The sequence below is a fragment of the Lepidochelys olivacea genome (assembly GCF_965140295.1).
Source record: "Lepidochelys olivacea isolate rLepOli2 genome assembly, chromosome: 3".
NCBI classification, from domain to species: domain Eukaryota; kingdom Metazoa; phylum Chordata; order Testudines; family Cheloniidae; genus Lepidochelys; species Lepidochelys olivacea.
This window is the reverse complement of record NC_140413.1, coordinates 196,111,706-196,134,072: the sequence shown is the minus strand read 5'-3', so window position 1 is coordinate 196,134,072 and position 22,367 is coordinate 196,111,706. Positions and strand designations below refer to the sequence as shown.

Sequence of the window (22,367 nt, the reverse complement as noted above, 5' to 3'; positions counted from 1 at the left end):
CTTTCACACACAACCACTGTGTGGAAAAGTAAGGAACTATTTCCTTGCTTGGTTGAGCACCACATGCAGCAGTGCTCTTCAGAATACCTTCGTGGGCACCAGTGGGAGGGGGAACAGCCTGGGCAGCTATCCACCATCTCACCATGAAGAGTGGTGTGAGCAGGTAGACCCTGGGATGCATGCACATTTCCTCAACCAGGACAGAACCGGCTGCAAACAATCATCGGACTAAACCATTGGGACTAGCCACCAAACACCAAAGAATCAGAAGCAACATTATTTGTAGTAATTGTTACAATATAATTATAGTAAGTTGCATGTTATATTGCAATAACTAACAAGTTATAATACTTTAAATTCGTTTTAAATATCTCATATGGAATATATCATAAGCACTAGTTACAGTGCTGCCACTTATGCACTGAATGGTATTTTTTGCAGGTTGTTCTACTAAAATAGTGGGATAGGAACTGTGTTGGGGAACTTCAGATCAGGGAGTCCTGTGTGTGGATTTATGGCAGTAGTGCACCCAAAATAAGATGGCTAGCGTGAATACACTGCTTCATTACAATTTACACCTTTGACACTGTGACGGAATACATTCCTACTCACTATTGTAATGATCTTTGTACAAGGTATGCCTTGTAAGGTATCATTTGAAAACTCATAATTTGCTGGTCAGTGGAAACACGTTTTTGTGAAGTTACAAGATTCCCCTGTATGATGTTAAGAGTGCATGTTCAAAACTCACATAGCACCAAACTGGCCAAACGGGCCTGTCTTGAACAAAGGAATGTATGTTTGCCTTAATTTGCATTTAAGTTGTAAACACACTCAAGAAGACAAAGGAAAACAGCTGTTGGACTTTGCGGGAGGGGTCCTGACCTGAAGAGTTTGGTCAGTAACCTTGCTGAAAGCATGTGGTGAGAAATTTTGCTTGAATCAAATATAGTTTAAGTTAAGCACTAGAAAGCATTTTTTTTATTTTTCTTGTAGCCATTTCTGACTTTTATGCCTCATTACTTGTACTCACTTAAAATCTCTCTTTGTAATCAATAAACTTGTTTCACTATTTTACCTAATCCGGAATGTTTAAGTTAAAGTGTCTGAATAACTCTATTTAAGATAATTAGCTGGTATATTATTCCCTTAAAGGAATAATGGACTTAATATATTTGTACTGTCTAGGAGAGGGCAATACAGAACATACATTTCTGGGTGGAAATCTGGGACCAAGGTGGGTTGGAGTCACAATGCAGTATAACCAAGGCTGGTGATAGCCAGGGCCTAAATGGCAGGCTGCAGTTACACACGGATACTTAGAGTGTGGTTTTTATGGTAGAAGGCTGTTTGTGAGCAGTCCACATTGGAGCCTACAGCAGCAGGGCAGGGGTGACACAGGCTTCTCCCCACACTGGTTTGAATGGTATCCCGGTATGTCACAGTCATCCACCAGCTTCAAGCTGCAACAGTTCAGTTCTCTAGTCCAGAGAAGACTTAAAGTGTGAAATTCAGACTGTGTCTTTGCCACAAAAAATGTGTGTTTTTATATCAAGATAGTTATTGCGATGTAAGCTCCTAGTGAAAACAAGGCACAGATTGCGTTTACCTTGATGTAGGTAGTTGAGGTCAACCTTATACCCTCCACTTGGCCCTGGTCTACACTAGGACTTTAGGTCGAATTTAGCAGCGTTAAATCGATGTAAACCTGCACCTGTCCACACGATGAAGCCCTTTATTTCGACTTAAAGGGCTCTTAAAATCGATTTCCTTACTCCACCCCTGACAAGTGGATTAGCGCTTAAATCGGCCTTGCCGGGTCGAATTTGGGGTACTGTGGACACAATTCGACGGTATTGGCCTCTGGGAGCTATCCCAGAGTGCTCCATTGTGACTGCTCTGGACAGCACTCTCAACTCAGATGCACGATTGTCTGCCGTTACTCTGACGCAGGGAGGGGCGACTGACAACATGGCTTACAGGGTTGGCTTACAGGGAGTTAAAATCAACAAAGGGGGTGGCTTTACATCAAGGAGTATTTCAAGCAGGACTTCATGGAGGGTTCCAATAAGAAACGGTGCACTTAAGTTATTGTTCTTATTGGAACAAGCAGGTTGGTCTGGCCTCTGATTGATACATGGCTAGATTTACCTCGCTGCACCTTCTCTGTGAGTGACTGCAGTGTGACCTAGAGGAATGAGTCCCCTAGATGGGGGGCGGGGCAGGGGGTTGCAAATGAGTACAAAACAAATCTGGTCTATTTCTTGTTTTGATCCACTCTATCTATCTTTTACATCTTTGACTGGCAGCAGACAGTGCAGAAGGACTGCATGCCATCCACAGCTCATCGCTGCTCGGCAGAAGATGGTACAAGAGGACTGCTAGCAATCCGTATCGCCTGCCTGCTCACCGTAAGATGGTTCAATAGGACTGACTGCAGGACTAAAGAGAATGACCTGATCAAGTCACTCCAAATTTAGTCCCTGCACCCATGTCTGCCCAGGCGCTCCTGATCGACCTCGCAGAGGTGACCAGGAGCACCTCGGACATGAAGATGGCGGCTACCAGTCCTACTGTACCGTCTGCTGCCATAAGGCAATGGGTTGCTGCTGCTGTGTAGCAATGCAGTACCACATCTGCCAGCACCCAGGAGACATACGGTGATGGTGAGCTGAGCGGGCTCCATGCTTGCCGTGGTATGGCATCTGCACGGGTAACCCAGGAAAAAAGGCGCAAAACGGTTGTTTGCCCTTTCTTTCATGGAGGGAGGGAGGGAAGGGGGGCCTGACGACATGTACCCAGAACCACCCACAACAATGTTTTAGCCCCATCAGGCATTGGGATCTCAATCCAGAATTCCAATGGGCAGCGGAGACTGCGGGAACTGTGGGATAGCTACCCACAGTGCAACATTCCGGAAGTCGATGCTTGCCTCTGTACTGTGGAAGCAGTCTGCCGAGTTAATGCACTTAGAGCATTTTCTGTGGGGACACACACACTCGAATATATAAAACCGATTTCTAAAAAACCGACTTCTATAAATTCAACCTAATTTCGTAGTGTAGACATACCCTTGGATACCCCTGCTTGGAGTTTGTCAGGACTAGTTACCTCAAGGTAAAAATTACAGTGTTTTGTCTCCACTAGGATTTACATCAAGCTAGCTAACTTGAGAGAACTAGTTTCTACACCCAGCTGCTGAGAGATTAAATGTCTTGAAAGTATAAGTGAAAAAACAACTTTTAAGAAAAAGATCCTTAAATCAAGATTAATGGAACAATGTTTTCATGACCCTCTTATGACTTACAATGCTCACCAGTAATACACTTTTTATAAAGGAAACTTTAGATGGTGAAAAGGTTTTCTATTGAAATTAGTGCTGTAACGTGTGGGTTCAGACTCTAGAAAGCTGGGCTCTCACAGAACAAATCTATAGTAGTTATCGCTGTCATAGAGTGAATCTCTTCATAGTGGAAAAAATTTGACCTCTTTCAGTCACAGAAGATATAAAAATACACATCTCACCACACATTCCCAGCTACCCATACATATTGTACATGAATACTGAGCTTCATCTTCACTTTCCAGGTTGAATGCTTATTTCTCATGTCTGATGCTGCATTCCATTTTGATTGTTGTAAAGTGAATTTCCATACAAAACAACCAATCAATGCTGATTCATGGTTCTGATCATGTGAGCCGTGAAACACTACCAACTCCCATTGACTTGGAGATCCTCAGCACCTCATAGGCTCAGGCCCATACCTATGGAAGTCACAGTCATGGCATATTATTGATACACATAGTTCCTACAGTAAATTTAAAATATTATTGGATTTTTTTTTTAGATTAGCACCTGTAGTTATACTAGCTAGAATAAGTTTCAGAGTAGCAGCCGTGTTAGTCTGCATTTGCAAAAAGAAAAGGAGGACTTGTGGCACCTTAGAGACTAACACATTTATTTGAGCATAAGCTTTCGTGAGCTACAGCTCACTTCATCGGATGCATTCATGAAGTGAGCTGTAGCTCACGAAAGCTTATGCTCAAATAAATGTGTTAGTCTCTAAGGTGCCACAAGTCTTCCTTTTCTTTTTACTAGCTAGAATGAAATTATTATAAGAGCTATCAACACTTATGGCTGAGACCATAAACTGATCACAGCTGGAGTCAGAACTGAACCCTTCATGGTACACTGCTGGGCAGCTAGGTACATTATCGGGCCTTTAAGACTTTAATAGCTATTGCTAGATATGGGAAGAGATGGGCTGCTTGTCTGTTCACTTACAACCATTGGTATTTTCCTGTTCTTAAAAAGATTATTTTCTTCCTTGTTTCCAAACAGAATAATCTAAGATGTTTTACCCTGACCTTTTGTGGTGCGTTAAATTATCCTGCTTCCTGTTCTCCTCCTTCCCCCATTTCATTTTTTGCTTCCTTTCAGATCAACAGACGCTTTATACATGATTTTAGACAGCTATCTGAAAAAACTAAAATAACCACCAGGGGGCAAAATATAATAGCAATAAAACAGCAAATGAATCACATATTATTGGCTCCAGCGGCAATAATAACATTCCTAACCTAACTGAAACTGAGAATATAATTTATCATATTTTTACAATGATTTTATATTATTTATTAAATTTAGTAGATTAATTAGAATTACTTTTAAATTCATTTGATCATTTTTTATTCCACATATGGGCCCCATACCTACAAAAAACGTATGCATATGCTTATTTTTAAGCATGTGAGTTCAATGGGATTATTTGCATACTTGAAGTTAACCACATGCTTAGGTCTTTCCAAGATCAGGGCCGTAATAGTCCAAATTCATCTTTTTTTATTATTATATTGCACAGCACCTACCACAGGAAAACTGTGGTAGGTGCTGTACAATATATAGTTAGTTCACTGAAGTCAGAAGAGTCACAGCAGGAAAGAACTGGGCTCCCATTATACATTACTTAGATTCAAGCTATGCATTTGAAATAACTTTCAGTACTTTAAACTTGGAGAATATTTACTAATACTATGTACAGATTTGCAATTTTAAAAAATCTGAATATATTAATTTTATTGCAATTTACATAGTGTAAATACTTACTGTTTTTTCATCAGTATTCTTTCATGTATTACCTCTTTGACTCATTTTCCAAGGGTTGTTCTCTCTCCATCTCTCTCTCTCAGTAGAAGAAAATGGAAGATTTTAAAATAAAATAGCCTAGAATCCTCTGTCCCTGACTCTTTACCCTCCACAAAACACACTTCTCCACAGAAGTTTCAGTATTCCTTCTGAACAACAAATAAATAACATTGTAAAACTGAAACTCTGAACAAGAGTGGATTGCTCAACTAAACTACAGTGTGATCTACAGCATGATTACTGTAGTCACTCTTGTACTCCCAGCTGGGTGTTTGTACCCTTTCTCTTCTTCTCCTTAACCTCTGGACAGATGCTGAAAACCCTTGTGCATATTTTGTAATTTCACACTTCAATCTTCTCTCCTCTTCATCCAAATAGCACATTTGCACCCATTTATTCTTTGACACTGGCAGCTCCAGCAGATTCTGCTGCTTGTGAAGTGTGTGGTCCTAAATCCTGGTGTGAGCGCTATGTGCATAGACCTATGGGGATCCACCTGGACTGAGCTCTTTGCTCTAAGTATTGTGCCCTAAAGTCACAAAGGGTCAAAGTGGAAAGTGGAGTCCGAACTGCTGGATTCTTTCCTTGAATAGATTTAGAAACACAGGAATATAAGAACTGACATACCAGACCAGACCTGTAGCCAATCTAATCCAGGAACCTATCTCTGACATTGGCCAAAATACTTTTCCCTGCATCTCCTAATTCTTGCACACTCCACCTGTGGTCTCACAAATTTATGGAATCTCCTCATGAACCTCCTCTTGGTGCTGGCCAAGATGGCCATGCATCATTCTCAGAGGAAGCTGGACAGGGGTTGTGGCTCTGGCAGATCAGGCGCCCGCTCATATCAAGGGCCCAGACCTCACTGAACACTTACAAATATATAACTGGAAACCAGTCCTGTTTACCTGTGTGTTAGCATTATCAAAATCAATATTAGATGTTAAGTCGATAAGAATGTGTTTTTATAAAATGCTTGTAGGATGCTGCATATATTTTTCTCACTCAACTATACACCATATTATAATGTCACAGCAGACATTTGCATTGTATATACTCCTGTCACTATGACCCATCTAACAAGAAAAAAGCCTTGTGTAATGCAAATGATGGTCTCTTACAAGAAGATGTTAAATCCTGTTCATTAAACACACATGGGCCATCCTGTGAGATCAAGGACCAAAGACTTTAAGTGCATTCCTCCTCTCCCCCAGCCACTCCATGAAGAAGGGATCTGCATGGGACCTGTTGCTGTCCGCTTGGGTTCTGAGAGAAGCTATAAGTACAGACACAAGGAAGAATTCTTTATCTCTGGACTGTTTGGGTTCTAACGTGTGTGACAGGGTCGGGCCAGATGGCTATAGGAGAGTAATTTTTTTTTTTTTGCCTCTTTTCATTTGCTTTAATGCACCAATTCAGGCTGAGTTTCCACAAAAGGAAGCACCCCACTAACATAATATGCGATTCTACGAGAGAGAAGGGCAATGACGATGATCAGGAGTAGCACTCTCCAGAAGCCCAGATCCTCCACAAACTCTTGCCATGTTGTGCGGAAGCTGGAAAGAACCCCTGCACCTTGCTGCAGGTTCGGATTAAGGAGGGAATGGCTTTCCATTGCACTTTCACTTTCTGCAGTCTGCCTGGTTTCCATCTTAGAGTGAGCTCCTCTGTTAAATCCTTTCACCTCCTGCTCCTCCAAAGACTCCAGCAATCGAATTACATCCTTATTTACTCCTCTTCGTTTTGCCAGAACAAGTGGTGTTGCACCTTGGTGATTGCAAATATCAATTTGGAGTCCATTAGAGACTAGGAGCTGGATGGTATCCACATGCCCACACAGGTGAAGGGCTGTGTTACCTTGGTAATCAGTGGCCAGTAGATCAGCATCAAATTTGTGCAACAGCTGACAGATGTCTACATTTCCTCTGGCTGCAGCAAGGTTGAGACCAGTTCGGCCATGACTGTCACGAATGTTTGGGTCAAAACCACTCTCCAGCAGCCGCTTGGAATAGTTAAAATAGAAGGCAGATATATTAGCCCCTGGCTAAGTAGGTTCCTTTTCCCTGGGCAAGGTAACGGAAGATTTTTTTTTTTTTTTTTTTTTGAAACAGAAAGGAAATTTATTTGTAACAGTTACAAAGAATACAAAAGGATAAAAAAAAAACTTAGCAACAAAACAACGCAATCAAAAGGTATAACACAACAGCTTTCAGGAGGGAGAGGTGTTCAGGTTAGCCCAGGCCCAGAGCGGGGGGGCTTCCTCGACACTCGTGGTCTTCCACCCTCCTGAGTTACCTGGTGGCCTAGAGCGGGGGGGCTTCCTCGACACTCGTGGTCTTCCACCCTCTCGAGTTACCTAGTGCCGCGCCCAGGGTCACCGACCCTCCCTCTCCTGAGAGTGCCCGACAAGATGGGCACGGCTGCGGGGTGGGTGGTTGGGAGGGAGGGGGGTACACCCATGTATTATAGGACCCCTCCTAGAAGACAGTAATGATGGTATTCACAGCAACTAACGGCTGTGACTGGCGGCTCTCGCTCTTTCCCTCAATCAGAGGGTCAGACGGAGGGAACCGGACGGGGTCACCGAGCAGAGAACCCCGGACAGCGCCCACCGCTCCTCGAAGGTGTCAAGGGAGTCGGTGGACGCTGCCCAGAGGAACTCCGCCCGGATACGTGAATGTACTGAGAGTCGGAAAACGGCCTCACAATCGCAGGACGCCTCATGAGCCAACCTCCGCTCTCTGGTCTTATAAATGGCTGTTTTAGCCAAGGCTAGGAGGAGGCTAACCAGGAGATCCCGCGACTTGGTGGGGCCACGGATGGGGAGTGTATAGATAAAGAGGTGGGGGGAGAAATGAAGCCAAAAGCGCAAAAGAATATGTGTGAGGAGCCGAAAAAGAGGCTGCAATCTGGCACACTCTAAATAGACGTGCGCCAGGGTTTCCCTCACATTGCAAAAAGGGCAAGTCTCCGGAAGGGAGGTAAAACGTGTCAAAAACACGCCCGTGCTCAAGGTAACGGAAGATTTTTTTTTTTTTTTTTTTTTTTTTTTGAAACAGAAAGGAAATTTATTTGTAACAGTTACAAAGAATACAAAAGGATAAAAAAAAAACTTAGCAACAAAACAACGCAATCAAAAGGTATAACACAACAGCTTTCAGGAGGGAGAGGTGTTCAGGTTAGCCCAGGCCCAGAGCGGGGGGGCTTCCTCGACACTCGTGGTCTTCCACCCTCCTGAGTTACCTGGTGGCCTAGAGCGGGGGGGCTTCCTCGACACTCGTGGTCTTCCACCCTCTCGAGTTACCTAGTGCCGCGCCCAGGGTCACCGACCCTCCCTCTCCTGAGAGTGCCCGACAAGATGGGCACGGCTGCGGGGTGGGTGGTTGGGAGGGAGGGGGGTACACCCATGTATTATAGGACCCCTCCTAGAAGACAGTAATGATGGTATTCACAGCAACTAACGGCTGTGACTGGCGGCTCTCGCTCTTTCCCTCAATCAGAGGGTCAGACGGAGGGAACCGGACGGGGTCACCGAGCAGAGAACCCCGGACAGCACCCACCGCTCCTCGAAGGTGTCAAGGGAGTCGGTGGACGCTGCCCAGAGGAACTCCGCCCGGATACGTGAATGTACTGAGAGTCGGAAAACGGCCTCACAATCGCAGGACGCCTCATGAGCCAACCTCCGCTCTCTGGTCTTATAAATGGCTGTTTTAGCCAAGGCTAGGAGGAGGCTAACCAGGAGATCCCGCGACTTGGTGGGGCCACGGATGGGGAGTGTATAGATAAAGAGGTGGGGGGAGAAATGAAGCCAAAAGCGCAAAAGAATATGTGTGAGGAGCCGAAAAAGAGGCTGCAATCTGGCACACTCTAAATAGACGTGCGCCAGGGTTTCCCTCACATTGCAAAAAGGGCAAGTCTCCGGAAGGGAGGTAAAACGTGTCAAAAACACGCCCGTGCTCAAGGTAACGGAAGATTTTTTTTTTTTTTTTTTTTTTTTTTTTGAAACAGAAAGGAAATTTATTTGTAACAGTTACAAAGAATACAAAAGGATAAAAAAAAACTTAGCAACAAAACAACGCAATCAAAAGGTATAACACAACAGCTTTCAGGAGGGAGAGGTGTTCAGGTTAGCCCAGGCCCAGAGCGGGGGGGCTTCCTCGACACTCGTGGTCTTCCACCCTCCTGAGTTACCTGGTGGCCTAGAGCGGGGGGGCTTCCTCGACACTCGTGGTCTTCCACCCTCTCGAGTTACCTAGTGCCGCGCCCAGGGTCACCGACCCTCCCTCTCCTGAGAGTGCCCGACAAGATGGGCACGGCTGCGGGGTGGGTGGTTGGGAGGGAGGGGGGTACACCCATGTATTATAGGACCCCTCCTAGAAGACAGTAATGATGGTATTCACAGCAACTAACGGCTGTGACTGGCGGCTCTCGCTCTTTCCCTCAATCAGAGGGTCAGACGGAGGGAACCGGACGGGGTCACCGAGCAGAGAACCCCGGACAGCGCCCACCGCTCCTCGAAGGTGTCAAGGGAGTCGGTGGACGCTGCCCAGAGGAACTCCGCCCGGATACGTGAATGTACTGAGAGTCGGAAAACGGCCTCACAATCGCAGGACGCCTCATGAGCCAACCTCCGCTCTCTGGTCTTATAAATGGCTGTTTTAGCCAAGGCTAGGAGGAGGCTAACCAGGAGATCCCGCGACTTGGTGGGGCCACGGATGGGGAGTGTATAGATAAAGAGGTGGGGGGAGAAATGAAGCCAAAAGCGCAAAAGAATATGTGTGAGGAGCCGAAAAAGAGGCTGCAATCTGGCACACTCTAAATAGACGTGCGCCAGGGTTTCCCTCACATTGCAAAAAGGGCAAGTCTCCGGAAGGGAGGTAAAACGTGTCAAAAACACGCCCGTGCTCAAGGTAACGGAAGATTTTTTTTTTTTTTTTTTTTTTTTTTGAAACAGAAAGGAAATTTATTTGTAACAGTTACAAAGAATACAAAAGGATAAAAAAAAACCTTAGCAACAAAACAACGCAATCAAAAGGTATAACACAACAGCTTTCAGGAGGGAGAGGTGTTCAGGTTAGCCCAGGCCCAGAGCGGGGGGGCTTCCTCGACACTCGTGGTCTTCCACCCTCCTGAGTTACCTGGTGGCCTAGAGCGGGGGGGCTTCCTCGACACTCGTGGTCTTCCACCCTCTCGAGTTACCTAGTGCCGCGCCCAGGGTCACCGACCCTCCCTCTCCTGAGAGTGCCCGACAAGATGGGCACGGCTGCGGGGTGGGTGGTTGGGAGGGAGGGGGGTACACCCATGTATTATAGGACCCCTCCTAGAAGACAGTAATGATGGTATTCACAGCAACTAACGGCTGTGACTGGCGGCTCTCGCTCTTTCCCTCAATCAGAGGGTCAGACGGAGGGAACCGGACGGGGTCACCGAGCAGAGAACCCCGGACAGCACCCACCGCTCCTCGAAGGTGTCAAGGGAGTCGGTGGACGCTGCCCAGAGGAACTCCGCCCGGATACGTGAATGTACTGAGAGTCGGAAAACGGCCTCACAATCGCAGGACGCCTCATGAGCCAACCTCCGCTCTCTGGTCTTATAAATGGCTGTTTTAGCCAAGGCTAGGAGGAGGCTAACCAGGAGATCCCGCGACTTGGTGGGGCCACGGATGGGGAGTGTATAGATAAAGAGGTGGGGGGAGAAATGAAGCCAAAAGCGCAAAAGAATATGTGTGAGGAGCCGAAAAAGAGGCTGCAATCTGGCACACTCTAAATAGACGTGCGCCAGGGTTTCCCTCACATTGCAAAAAGGGCAAGTCTCCGGAAGGGAGGTAAAACGTGTCAAAAACACGCCCGTGCTCAAGGTAACGGAAGATTTTTTTTTTTTTTTTTTTTTTTTTTTTGAAACAGAAAGGAAATTTATTTGTAACAGTTACAAAGAATACAAAAGGATAAAAAAAAAACTTAGCAACAAAACAACGCAATCAAAAGGTATAACACAACAGCTTTCAGGAGGGAGAGGTGTTCAGGTTAGCCCAGGCCCAGAGCGGGGGGGCTTCCTCGACACTCGTGGTCTTCCACCCTCCTGAGTTACCTGGTGGCCTAGAGCGGGGGGGCTTCCTCGACACTCGTGGTCTTCCACCCTCTCGAGTTACCTAGTGCCGCGCCCAGGGTCACCGACCCTCCCTCTCCTGAGAGTGCCCGACAAGATGGGCACGGCTGCGGGGTGGGTGGTTGGGAGGGAGGGGGGTACACCCATGTATTATAGGACCCCTCCTAGAAGACAGTAATGATGGTATTCACAGCAACTAACGGCTGTGACTGGCGGCTCTCGCTCTTTCCCTCAATCAGAGGGTCAGACGGAGGGAACCGGACGGGGTCACCGAGCAGAGAACCCCGGACAGCGCCCACCGCTCCTCGAAGGTGTCAAGGGAGTCGGTGGACGCTGCCCAGAGGAACTCCGCCCGGATACGTGAATGTACTGAGAGTCGGAAAACGGCCTCACAATCGCAGGACGCCTCATGAGCCAACCTCCGCTCTCTGGTCTTATAAATGGCTGTTTTAGCCAAGGCTAGGAGGAGGCTAACCAGGAGATCCCGCGACTTGGTGGGGCCACGGATGGGGAGTGTATAGATAAAGAGGTGGGGGGAGAAATGAAGCCAAAAGCGCAAAAGAATATGTGTGAGGAGCCGAAAAAGAGGCTGCAATCTGGCACACTCTAAATAGACGTGCGCCAGGGTTTCCCTCACATTGCAAAAAGGGCAAGTCTCCGGAAGGGAGGTAAAACGTGTCAAAAACACGCCCGTGCTCAAGGTAACGGAAGATTTTTTTTTTTTGAAACAGAAAGGAAATTTATTTGTAACAGTTACAAAGAATACAAAAGGATAAAAAAAACTTAGCAACAAAACAACGCAATCAAAAGGTATAACACAACAGCTTTCAGGAGGGAGAGGTGTTCAGGTTAGCCCAGGCCCAGAGCGGGGGGGCTTCCTCGACACTCGTGGTCTTCCACCCTCCTGAGTTACCTGGTGGCCTAGAGCGGGGGGGCTTCCTCGACACTCGTGGTCTTCCACCCTCTCGAGTTACCTAGTGCCGCGCCCAGGGTCACCGACCCTCCCTCTCCTGAGAGTGCCCGACAAGATGGGCACGGCTGCGGGGTGGGTGGTTGGGAGGGAGGGGGGTACACCCATGTATTATAGGACCCCTCCTAGAAGACAGTAATGATGGTTTTCACAGCAACTAACGGCTGTGACTGGCGGCTCTCGCTCTGTCCCTCAATCAGAGGGTCAGACGGAGGGAACCGGACGGGGTCACCGAGCAGAGAACCCCGGACAGCGCCCACCGCTCCTCGAAGGTGTCAAGGGAGTCGGTGGACGCTGCCCAGAGGAACTCCGCCCGGATACGTGAATGTACTGAGAGTCGGAAAACGGCCTCACAATCGCAGGACGCCTCATGAGCCAACCTCCGCTCTCTGGTCTTATAAATGGCTGTTTTAGCCAAGGCTAGGAGGAGGCTAACCAGGAGATCCCGCGACTTGGTGGGGCCACGGATGGGGAGTGTATAGATAAAGAGGTGGGGGGAGAAATGAAGCCAAAAGCGCAAAAGAATATGTGTGAGGAGCCGAAAAAGAGGCTGCAATCTGGCACACTCTAAATAGACGTGCGCCAGGGTTTCCCTCACATTGCAAAAAGGGCAAGTCTCCGGAAGGGAGGTAAAACGTGTCAAAAACACGCCCGTGCTCAAGGTAACGGAAGATTTTTTGAAACAGAAAGGAAATTTATTTGTAACAATTACAAAGAATACAAAAGGATAAAAAAAAAACTTAGCAACAAAACAACGCAATCATAAGGTATAACACAACAGCTTTCAGGAGGGAGAGGTGTTCAGGTTAGCCCAGGCCCAGAGCGGGGGGGCTTCCTCGACACTCGTGGTCTTCCACCCTCCTGAGTTACCTGGTGGCCTAGAGCGGGGGGGCTTCCTCGACACTCGTGGTCTTCCACCCTCTCGAGTTACCTAGTGCCGCGCCCAGGGTCACCGACCCTCCCTCTCCTGAGAGTGCCCGACAAGATGGGCACGGCTGCGGGGTGGGTGGTTGGGAGGGAGGGGGGTACACCCATGTATTATAGGACCCCTCCTAGAAGACAGTAATGATGGTATTCACAGCAACTAACGGCTGTGACTGGCGGCTCTCGCTCTTTCCCTCAATCAGAGGGTCAGACGGAGGGAACCGGACGGGGTCACCGAGCAGAGAACCCCGGACAGCACCCACCGCTCCTCGAAGGTGTCAAGGGAGTCGGTGGACGCTGCCCAGAGGAACTCCGCCCGGATACGTGAATGTACTGAGAGTCGGAAAACGGCCTCACAATCGCAGGACGCCTCATGAGCCAACCTCCGCTCTCTGGTCTTATAAATGGCTGTTTTAGCCAAGGCTAGGAGGAGGCTAACCAGGAGATCCCGCGACTTGGTGGGGCCACGGATGGGGAGTGTATAGATAAAGAGGTGGGGGGAGAAATGAAGCCAAAAGCGCAAAAGAATATGTGTGAGGAGCCGAAAAAGAGGCTGCAATCTGGCACACTCTAAATAGACGTGCGCCAGGGTTTCCCTCACATTGCAAAAAGGGCAAGTCTCCGGAAGGGAGGTAAAACGTGTCAAAAACACGCCCGTGCTCAAGGTAACGGAAGATTTTTTTTTTTTTTTTTTTTTTTTTTTGAAACAGAAAGGAAATTTATTTGTAACAGTTACAAAGAATACAAAAGGATAAAAAAAAAACTTAGCAACAAAACAACGCAATCAAAAGGTATAACACAACAGCTTTCAGGAGGGAGAGGTGTTCAGGTTAGCCCAGGCCCAGAGCGGGGGGGCTTCCTCGACACTCGTGGTCTTCCACCCTCCTGAGTTACCTGGTGGCCTAGAGCGGGGGGGCTTCCTCGACACTCGTGGTCTTCCACCCTCTCGAGTTACCTAGTGCCGCGCCCAGGGTCACCGACCCTCCCTCTCCTGAGAGTGCCCGACAAGATGGGCACGGCTGCGGGGTGGGTGGTTGGGAGGGAGGGGGGTACACCCATGTATTATAGGACCCCTCCTAGAAGACAGTAATGATGGTATTCACAGCAACTAACGGCTGTGACTGGCGGCTCTCGCTCTTTCCCTCAATCAGAGGGTCAGACGGAGGGAACCGGACGGGGTCACCGAGCAGAGAACCCCGGACAGCGCCCACCGCTCCTCGAAGGTGTCAAGGGAGTCGGTGGACGCTGCCCAGAGGAACTCCGCCCGGATACGTGAATGTACTGAGAGTCGGAAAACGGCCTCACAATCGCAGGACGCCTCATGAGCCAACCTCCGCTCTCTGGTCTTATAAATGGCTGTTTTAGCCAAGGCTAGGAGGAGGCTAACCAGGAGATCCCGCGACTTGGTGGGGCCACGGATGGGGAGTGTATAGATAAAGAGGTGGGGGGAGAAATGAAGCCAAAAGCGCAAAAGAATATGTGTGAGGAGCCGAAAAAGAGGCTGCAATCTGGCACACTCTAAATAGACGTGCGCCAGGGTTTCCCTCACATTGCAAAAAGGGCAAGTCTCCGGAAGGGAGGTAAAACGTGTCAAAAACACGCCCGTGCTCAAGGTAACGGAAGATTTTTTTTTTTTGAAACAGAAAGGAAATTTATTTGTAACAGTTACAAAGAATACAAAAGGATAAAAAAAACTTAGCAACAAAACAACGCAATCAAAAGGTATAACACAACAGCTTTCAGGAGGGAGAGGTGTTCAGGTTAGCCCAGGCCCAGAGCGGGGGGGCTTCCTCGACACTCGTGGTCTTCCACCCTCCTGAGTTACCTGGTGGCCTAGAGCGGGGGGGCTTCCTCGACACTCGTGGTCTTCCACCCTCTCGAGTTACCTAGTGCCGCGCCCAGGGTCACCGACCCTCCCTCTCCTGAGAGTGCCCGACAAGATGGGCACGGCTGCGGGGTGGGTGGTTGGGAGGGAGGGGGGTACACCCATGTATTATAGGACCCCTCCTAGAAGACAGTAATGATGGTTTTCACAGCAACTAACGGCTGTGACTGGCGGCTCTCGCTCTGTCCCTCAATCAGAGGGTCAGACGGAGGGAACCGGACGGGGTCACCGAGCAGAGAACCCCGGACAGCGCCCACCGCTCCTCGAAGGTGTCAAGGGAGTCGGTGGACGCTGCCCAGAGGAACTCCGCCCGGATACGTGAATGTACTGAGAGTCGGAAAACGGCCTCACAATCGCAGGACGCCTCATGAGCCAACCTCCGCTCTCTGGTCTTATAAATGGCTGTTTTAGCCAAGGCTAGGAGGAGGCTAACCAGGAGATCCCGCGACTTGGTGGGGCCACGGATGGGGAGTGTATAGATAAAGAGGTGGGGGGAGAAATGAAGCCAAAAGCGCAAAAGAATATGTGTGAGGAGCCGAAAAAGAGGCTGCAATCTGGCACACTCTAAATAGACGTGCGCCAGGGTTTCCCTCACATTGCAAAAAGGGCAAGTCTCCGGAAGGGAGGTAAAACGTGTCAAAAACACGCCCGTGCTCAAGGTAACGGAAGATTTTTTTTTTTTTTTTTTTTTTTTTTTGAAACAGAAAGGAAATTTATTTGTAACAGTTACAAAGAATACAAAAGGATAAAAAAAAAACTTAGCAACAAAACAACGCAATCAAAAGGTATAACACAACAGCTTTCAGGAGGGAGAGGTGTTCAGGTTAGCCCAGGCCCAGAGCGGGGGGGCTTCCTCGACACTCGTGGTCTTCCACCCTCCTGAGTTACCTGGTGGCCTAGAGCGGGGGGGCTTCCTCGACACTCGTGGTCTTCCACCCTCTCGAGTTACCTAGTGCCGCGCCCAGGGTCACCGACCCTCCCTCTCCTGAGAGTGCCCGACAAGATGGGCACGGCTGCGGGGTGGGTGGTTGGGAGGGAGGGGGGTACACCCATGTATTATAGGACCCCTCCTAGAAGACAGTAATGATGGTATTCACAGCAACTAACGGCTGTGACTGGCGGCTCTCGCTCTTTCCCTCAATCAGAGGGTCAGACGGAGGGAACCGGACGGGGTCACCGAGCAGAGAACCCCGGACAGCGCCCACCGCTCCTCGAAGGTGTCAAGGGAGTCGGTGGACGCTGCCCAGAGGAACTCCGCCCGGATACGTGAATGTACTGAGAGTCGGAAAACGGCCTCACAATCGCAGGACGCCTCATGAGCCAACCTCCGCTCTCTGGTCTTATAAATGGCTGTTTTAGCCAAGGCTAGGAGGAGGCTAACCAGGAGATCCCGCGACTTGGTGGGGCCACGGATGGGGAGTGTATAGATAAAGAGGTGGGGGGAGAAATGAAGCCAAAAGCGCAAAAGAATATGTGTGAGGAGCCGAAAAAGAGGCTGCAATCTGGCACACTCTAAATAGACGTGCGCCAGGGTTTCCCTCACATTGCAAAAAGGGCAAGTCTCCGGAAGGGAGGTAAAACGTGTCAAAAACACGCCCGTGCTCAAGGTAACGGAAGATTTTTTTTTTTTGAAACAGAAAGGAAATTTATTTGTAACAGTTACAAAGAATACAAAAGGATAAAAAAAACTTAGCAACAAAACAACGCAATCAAAAGGTATAACACAACAGCTTTCAGGAGGGAGAGGTGTTCAGGTTAGCCCAGGCCCAGAGCGGGGGGGCTTCCTCGACACTCGTGGTCTTCCACCCTCCTGAGTTACCTGGTGGCCTAGAGCGGGGGGGCTTCCTCGACACTCGTGGTCTTCCACCCTCTCGAGTTACCTAGTGCCGCGCCCAGGGTCACCGACCCTCCCTCTCCTGAGAGTGCCCGACAAGATGGGCACGGCTGCGGGGTGGGTGGTTGGGAGGGAGGGGGGTACACCCATGTATTATAGGACCCCTCCTAGAAGACAGTAATGATGGTTTTCACAGCAACTAACGGCTGTGACTGGCGGCTCTCGCTCTGTCCCTCAATCAGAGGGTCAGACGGAGGGAACCGGACGGGGTCACCGAGCAGAGAACCCCGGACAGCGCCCACCGCTCCTCGAAGGTGTCAAGGGAGTCGGTGGACGCTGCCCAGAGGAACTCCGCCCGGATACGTGAATGTACTGAGAGTCGGAAAACGGCCTCACAATCGCAGGACGCCTCATGAGCCAACCTCCGCTCTCTGGTCTTATAAATGGCTGTTTTAGCCAAGGCTAGGAGGAGGCTAACCAGGAGATCCCGCGACTTGGTGGGGCCACGGATGGGGAGTGTATAGATAAAGAGGTGGGGGGAGAAATGAAGCCAAAAGCGCAAAAGAATATGTGTGAGGAGCCGAAAAAGAGGCTGCAATCTGGCACACTCTAAATAGACGTGCGCCAGGGTTTCCCTCACATTGCAAAAAGGGCAAGTCTCCGGAAGGGAGGTAAAACGTGTCAAAAACACGCCCGTGCTCAAGGTAACGGAAGATTCCAGAACAATCAGGAACCTTCTGGAGACAATTAAGACAGGCTGATTAGAACACCTGCAGCCAGTCAAGAAGCTGCTAGAATCAATTAAGGCAGGGTAATCAGGGCACCTGAGTTTTAAAAAGGAGCTCACTTCAGTTTGTGGTGTGTGTGAGAGGAGTTGGGAGCAAGAGGCAATAGGAGCTGAGAGTGTGGACTGTTGGAGGACTGAGATGTACAAGCATTATCAGACACCAGGAGGAAGGTCCTATGGTGAGGATAAAGAAGCTGTTGGGAGGATGCCATGGGGAAGTAGCCCAGAGAGTTGTAGCTGTCGCACAGCTGTTCCAGGAGGCACTCTAGACAGCTGCATTCCACAGGGCCCTGGGCTGGAACCCAGAGTAGAGGGCGGGCCCGAGTTCCCCCCAAATCCTCCCAACTCCTGGTCAGACACAGGAGGAGTTGAGCTGGACTGTGAATTCAGAAAAACGGCCAAGCTGAGGGCTGCCGTGAAGCTCCAAGGCAAGCAAATCCGCCAATAAGCGCAAGACCCACCAAGGTAGAGCAGGAACTTTGTCACACATGGTAAAATAACCAAACAAGACAGAGATTCCCCCAAGTTATTCTGGGTAGCCCTAAAAGACTTTTGGGAAACTGGCAGATTAATCTCTAGTACCTTTTGAACATATATCTGTAACTCACCTGTACATATATTTTTATCTGGTTTGACCTCTCAATAACTCTCATTCCTTTTTCTTAGGTAATGAACCTTTAGTTAGTTTACTATAAAATTGGCTACCAGCATTGTCTTTTGTGAGACCTAAGATGGATATCAACCTGGTGAGTGACTGGTCTCTTGGGACTGGGTGCAATGTGAATATTTTGTGATTTTCAGTGTAAGTGACCATTTATTACATAGTCCATCCAGCTTGCCTGGGTGGCAAGATATACTGGCATGTCTAAAGGGACTGTCTGTGATTCCATTATAAGACTATTGTAGTACTTTGGGTGTTCACATTTGGTTCTGAGTTGGTGAAATCTAACTATAGAACATACCACCAGTTTGGGGTGACTGTCCTGCTTTCAACAGTCTGTCCTGAGGTAGGCACTCACGGTCCTTAGCCACTGCAGACAGTGTGACAGGGGGTTACTTCTGTGAGTGTAGGGCCTATATAATTCTGGATGTTCTTGTTACTTGTATTCACGTCCAGTCCTTTTGTGACTCATGATAAGCTTTTGACCTCAATGGTATTTTGGGGCAATGAGTTCCACAGGCTAATCATGAGTTGTGTAAACATGTACTGTATCTTCTTTTATCGGTTTTGAATTTGCCACCTTCCAGTTTCATTGAGTGTCTCCCCTTGTCCTTGCGTTAGGAGACAAGTAGAACAGAAGATTCCGATCTACCTTCTCCATGCAATTTTTTATTTTGTATACTTTTATCATGTATCCTCTTTTTCACCTCCTCTCTAAGGTAAGCAATCTCCATCTTTTCAGACTCTTTATAAGAGTCTTTCCATGTTCCTACTCAATCTTGTTGGTCCCATCTCTGAACCCTCTCCATTACAACTACATATAATTTTTTCGCAGGCGGCAGCATGGATCTGGGGAAAGAGAACCATAGTACAAACTTCTCCCCCATAACACACCTGGCCTTAAATATCACAATAGCAAGCCCATACCACAAGGTGTTAATTTTCTTTCATTTTTAATTCCTTGGGAGACCACACTTTCCTATTACTATGGCGGAGGCTGATAAGTGCCTAGAAAGGCAGAACAAGGGGCTGAGATTTGCTCTGTCTCTGCATGAGCTTGGGCGAGCCACCTGCTCTCTGTACCTCACTCCTGCCCCAGTGGGTGTGTTACACCACGAGCACTTAGAGTCACATGATTACCTGGGAATCTCAGATTTTATTTTTTTTAAAGATACAATGTCCTGTCCTCAGGGCTGGTGTCGAGAAAAACTTGAAAAGGGGAACATAAAGGCTCAGCCACCCCAAAGCAAATAAAAATTAGTGTTTGTAAAAGCCTGGTGATTTTTAAGCTGATCTCCTGATTCCTTGAGGCCTGACTGGTGATTTTTTGAATGCATGGGGCTGCCAACAGGGGCGTGAGCCTCCTGCTCTGCGACAGGGCTAAGGGCAGGGCGATGGGCAGGGAGTGTGAAGTCAGTCACCGGCTGTGCTGGTCCCAAGGCTGTGCAGGGAAGGGGGCTGAGTGAGGGGCAATCCCCCCCTCCCCAGCTTCACTCCTCCCAGCTGCAGGCGCAGCCAGACTCCCCTAGGGTGGGGCTCTCCCTCTCTAGGGCCCAGCCTGACGCGCGAGTCCCTGTTGCCCGCTCAGGGAAAGGGCAAGGTGCCCTACTTCAGCATGGCCGCTCGGGCTTCCATATCGCTTCATAAAGCCCCGACAAAGGCAAACGGGGCCGCTCGGCCCTAATCTAAGATGGCTCCTACCGCTACCATACGGAAAAAGGCCAGTTTGCCCGGGTCCAAGATGGCCGCTGAATCCCTATCCTTACCATAAGGCGACGTGAGATTTGCCCGGGTTTAAGATGGCCGCAGGGTGTCAGGCACCTCCCTGGAAGCCGCTAGGCTACAGGCTGGGGCTTCCGGGCGGCTCCAGCAAGCGGCCGGAAGTGGCGTGTCCGCGGTTGTTGGTCGCGTTGCATGCTGGGAGGAATGGACTAAGTGGGCGGTGGGGGCTGGGTCGGACCGAGGCGGGTTCTGTTGCTGCGGGCTTTGACATGGAGTCCCCCTGAGGGCGGCCGCCCCGGGAGGCCCCAGATAACACCCGCCTGGTCCCTGTGCGGAGCTACCCTCCGCCCGGCCATGCCAGGCCCAGCCGCCCCTGCCGGAGGCCGGAGGTAAGAGACGGGGCCGGGCCGCTGCGCTCGGGTGACAGCGGGGAGGCGGCCGGGTCAGGGCTGGAAGGTGAGACCCTGGCCTCCCCCGCCCCTGAGGAGAGCGTCCCGAGGGCAGGCGTTGACTCCGGAGACACGCGCCCCGCTCCCCCACTCTGCCCTCGCCCCACCCCACCCACAGACTGGGGGGCCCAGGCACTGCTGTGAGGCGACAGCCTGGGGGGGGGGAAGGAACCCCCCATCTGGGATCTTTGGAGGCCCCCCCACAGTCACACACCCCGCCCTTGGAGGGCCCAGAGGCTGCTCCTGTGGCCCTGTGTCGTGTGTGGGTCGGGTTTCTCCTGGGACCCAGCGGCTGGTGTGTGAGTGAGTCTGACCAGGGCCTGTAGGTTCCTCAATCGTTTCTTTCCCCACTTCTGTGCCTGGCTGTTAGTGGTGAAGATGGGGAAGGCGGTTTGAAGGGCTGTTTTTTATTTTAGATTTCTGTGCCCACCAAAAGGGTGAGGGGAACCTTCTGAATTTCACTCTGCTCCCACAGATGAGTTAAGGTTGCTGCAACACTGAGGTAGTGTAGTGGTAAGTGCTGTAGAAAATCTTAAGTGAATAAATTTGTTAGTCTCTAAGGTGCCACAAGTACTCCTTTTCTTAAGTGAAACAGATTCCCTCCCTTGACGGCTGTCCTTTGGGTCAGTAGATCGCCTTTATTAGAGACAACTGTCACATGGACACCTGATTTCTGTTTAGTTCTCACTGTACTCTAGTAAAGCCATACATCAACAAAACTCACTTGTTTGTCAGAGGTGTGTCTCTAACTAAAGGTCAGACAAAACTCTTCCACCTATCTTGGAAGATATTCCAAAGTGATTGCTTAAAATAGGGGTTTCCTGTTAGAAATGGGATTTTAGTGCATGTTCTGCTGTATTTAATTCCATTAAGAACTATGGTTGGAGGGTTGGGTAGTGTTGTATATGATATGCTATTGGACATTTAAATTGTGCCATGTTGTTCACTGCCCAAACTTTTTTTTTGTCTTTGTATGACGAGGAGTGCTTGACACATTGTTTTAATAATAGTCCACAAACAAATTAAGTAGTACTAAAAGTAATGTTATGCTGTTGTTTTTCAAGCAGAGGAAGTCTGAAGTGTGCCAAAACAAAATTGTCAAAATGCTAGAATGGTTCTGCTTATTATTACATTTCAGCATATACTTGTTTTCAGGATCATACGTGGCTATCCAACGCACAAACAAAAATTGTTTTCTTATTAGAGATGGTGTCTAAAGAGTAAACACAGTAATGCTGTAGTTACTTCAAAGTGGTCACTGAGGACAAGTGATTGGCTGCTTGTTAATGGTGGCCCTGCCGGAATGTTTCACTCTAGGCAGTTTCAGTTTAATTCAGTGTACTGCAATATGCAGTTCCTGTTACAGTGAACTTCTGCTCATAAGTCGTTCTGTAGGGGAAAAAAATCTTTAAAAGAGGGTCCCACTGTATTTACTAAGTAATTTGTTTCTCCTATGGTTTTAAATAGAGAACTATATTTCATTTGAGGTACTTTTTAGAAGTTGAGCTCATTGTAAAGTGGTCTTATTGAGTTCTGATTAAAAAATGCTATTGGACTTGTTCTGAGAGTTAATTATTTCCTTTTCATTTATTCAATAGCCATGCTATTATGAAGTAGACTTTTGGAAAACTCAGCCTACTTAAGCATAGGAAAAAATGCTGGGTTATATGCTATGTGAGCATATGTAGATGCACACAAACTTGCATTTAGGATGAATTGTTTTAAAAAGTCTTCTGTTTTAATTCCTCAGTATAACAACTCCTGTACTGGATACCAGAGATATAACTTAAAGAATACAGTATTAACAATTTTTGGGTGGGAAATGGGGAAGTCACGTTGCTTTTTGTTTTAAGCAGACCTCTTCCTCGTGTGGTTGAAAGT

At 48.5% G+C, this 22,367-nt stretch overlaps 1 protein-coding gene and 1 pseudogene across 7 annotated transcripts in view; one reads left to right on the top strand and one right to left on the bottom strand.

Moving 5' to 3' along the window:
* Window positions 1-6,536: 6,536 nt before the first annotated feature.
* On the bottom strand, window positions 6,537-18,307 carry LOC311518900 (ankyrin repeat domain-containing protein 46 pseudogene; annotated as a pseudogene). Its single transcript has 2 exons — window positions 18,263-18,307; window positions 6,537-7,193 (listed from the first exon to the last, which is right to left on the bottom strand). The product of its transcript is annotated as an ankyrin repeat domain-containing protein 46 pseudogene (transcript).
* A 1,930-nt stretch (window positions 18,308-20,237) lies between these two features.
* AFTPH (aftiphilin) overlaps window positions 20,238-22,367 on the top strand; it is a 57,917-nt gene continuing 55,787 nt past the window's right edge. For 4 of the 6 annotated variants that reach the window (XR_014711061.1, XM_084624666.1, XM_084624668.1 and 1 more), the window contains exon 1: window positions 20,238-20,426. The gene's annotated coding sequence lies outside the window, so the exon portion shown is untranslated. Of the gene's footprint in view, window positions 20,427-20,902; window positions 21,000-22,367 lie in introns of all 6 variants that reach the window. The other 2 variants (XM_084624667.1, XM_084624665.1) reach the window with 1 other exon arrangement.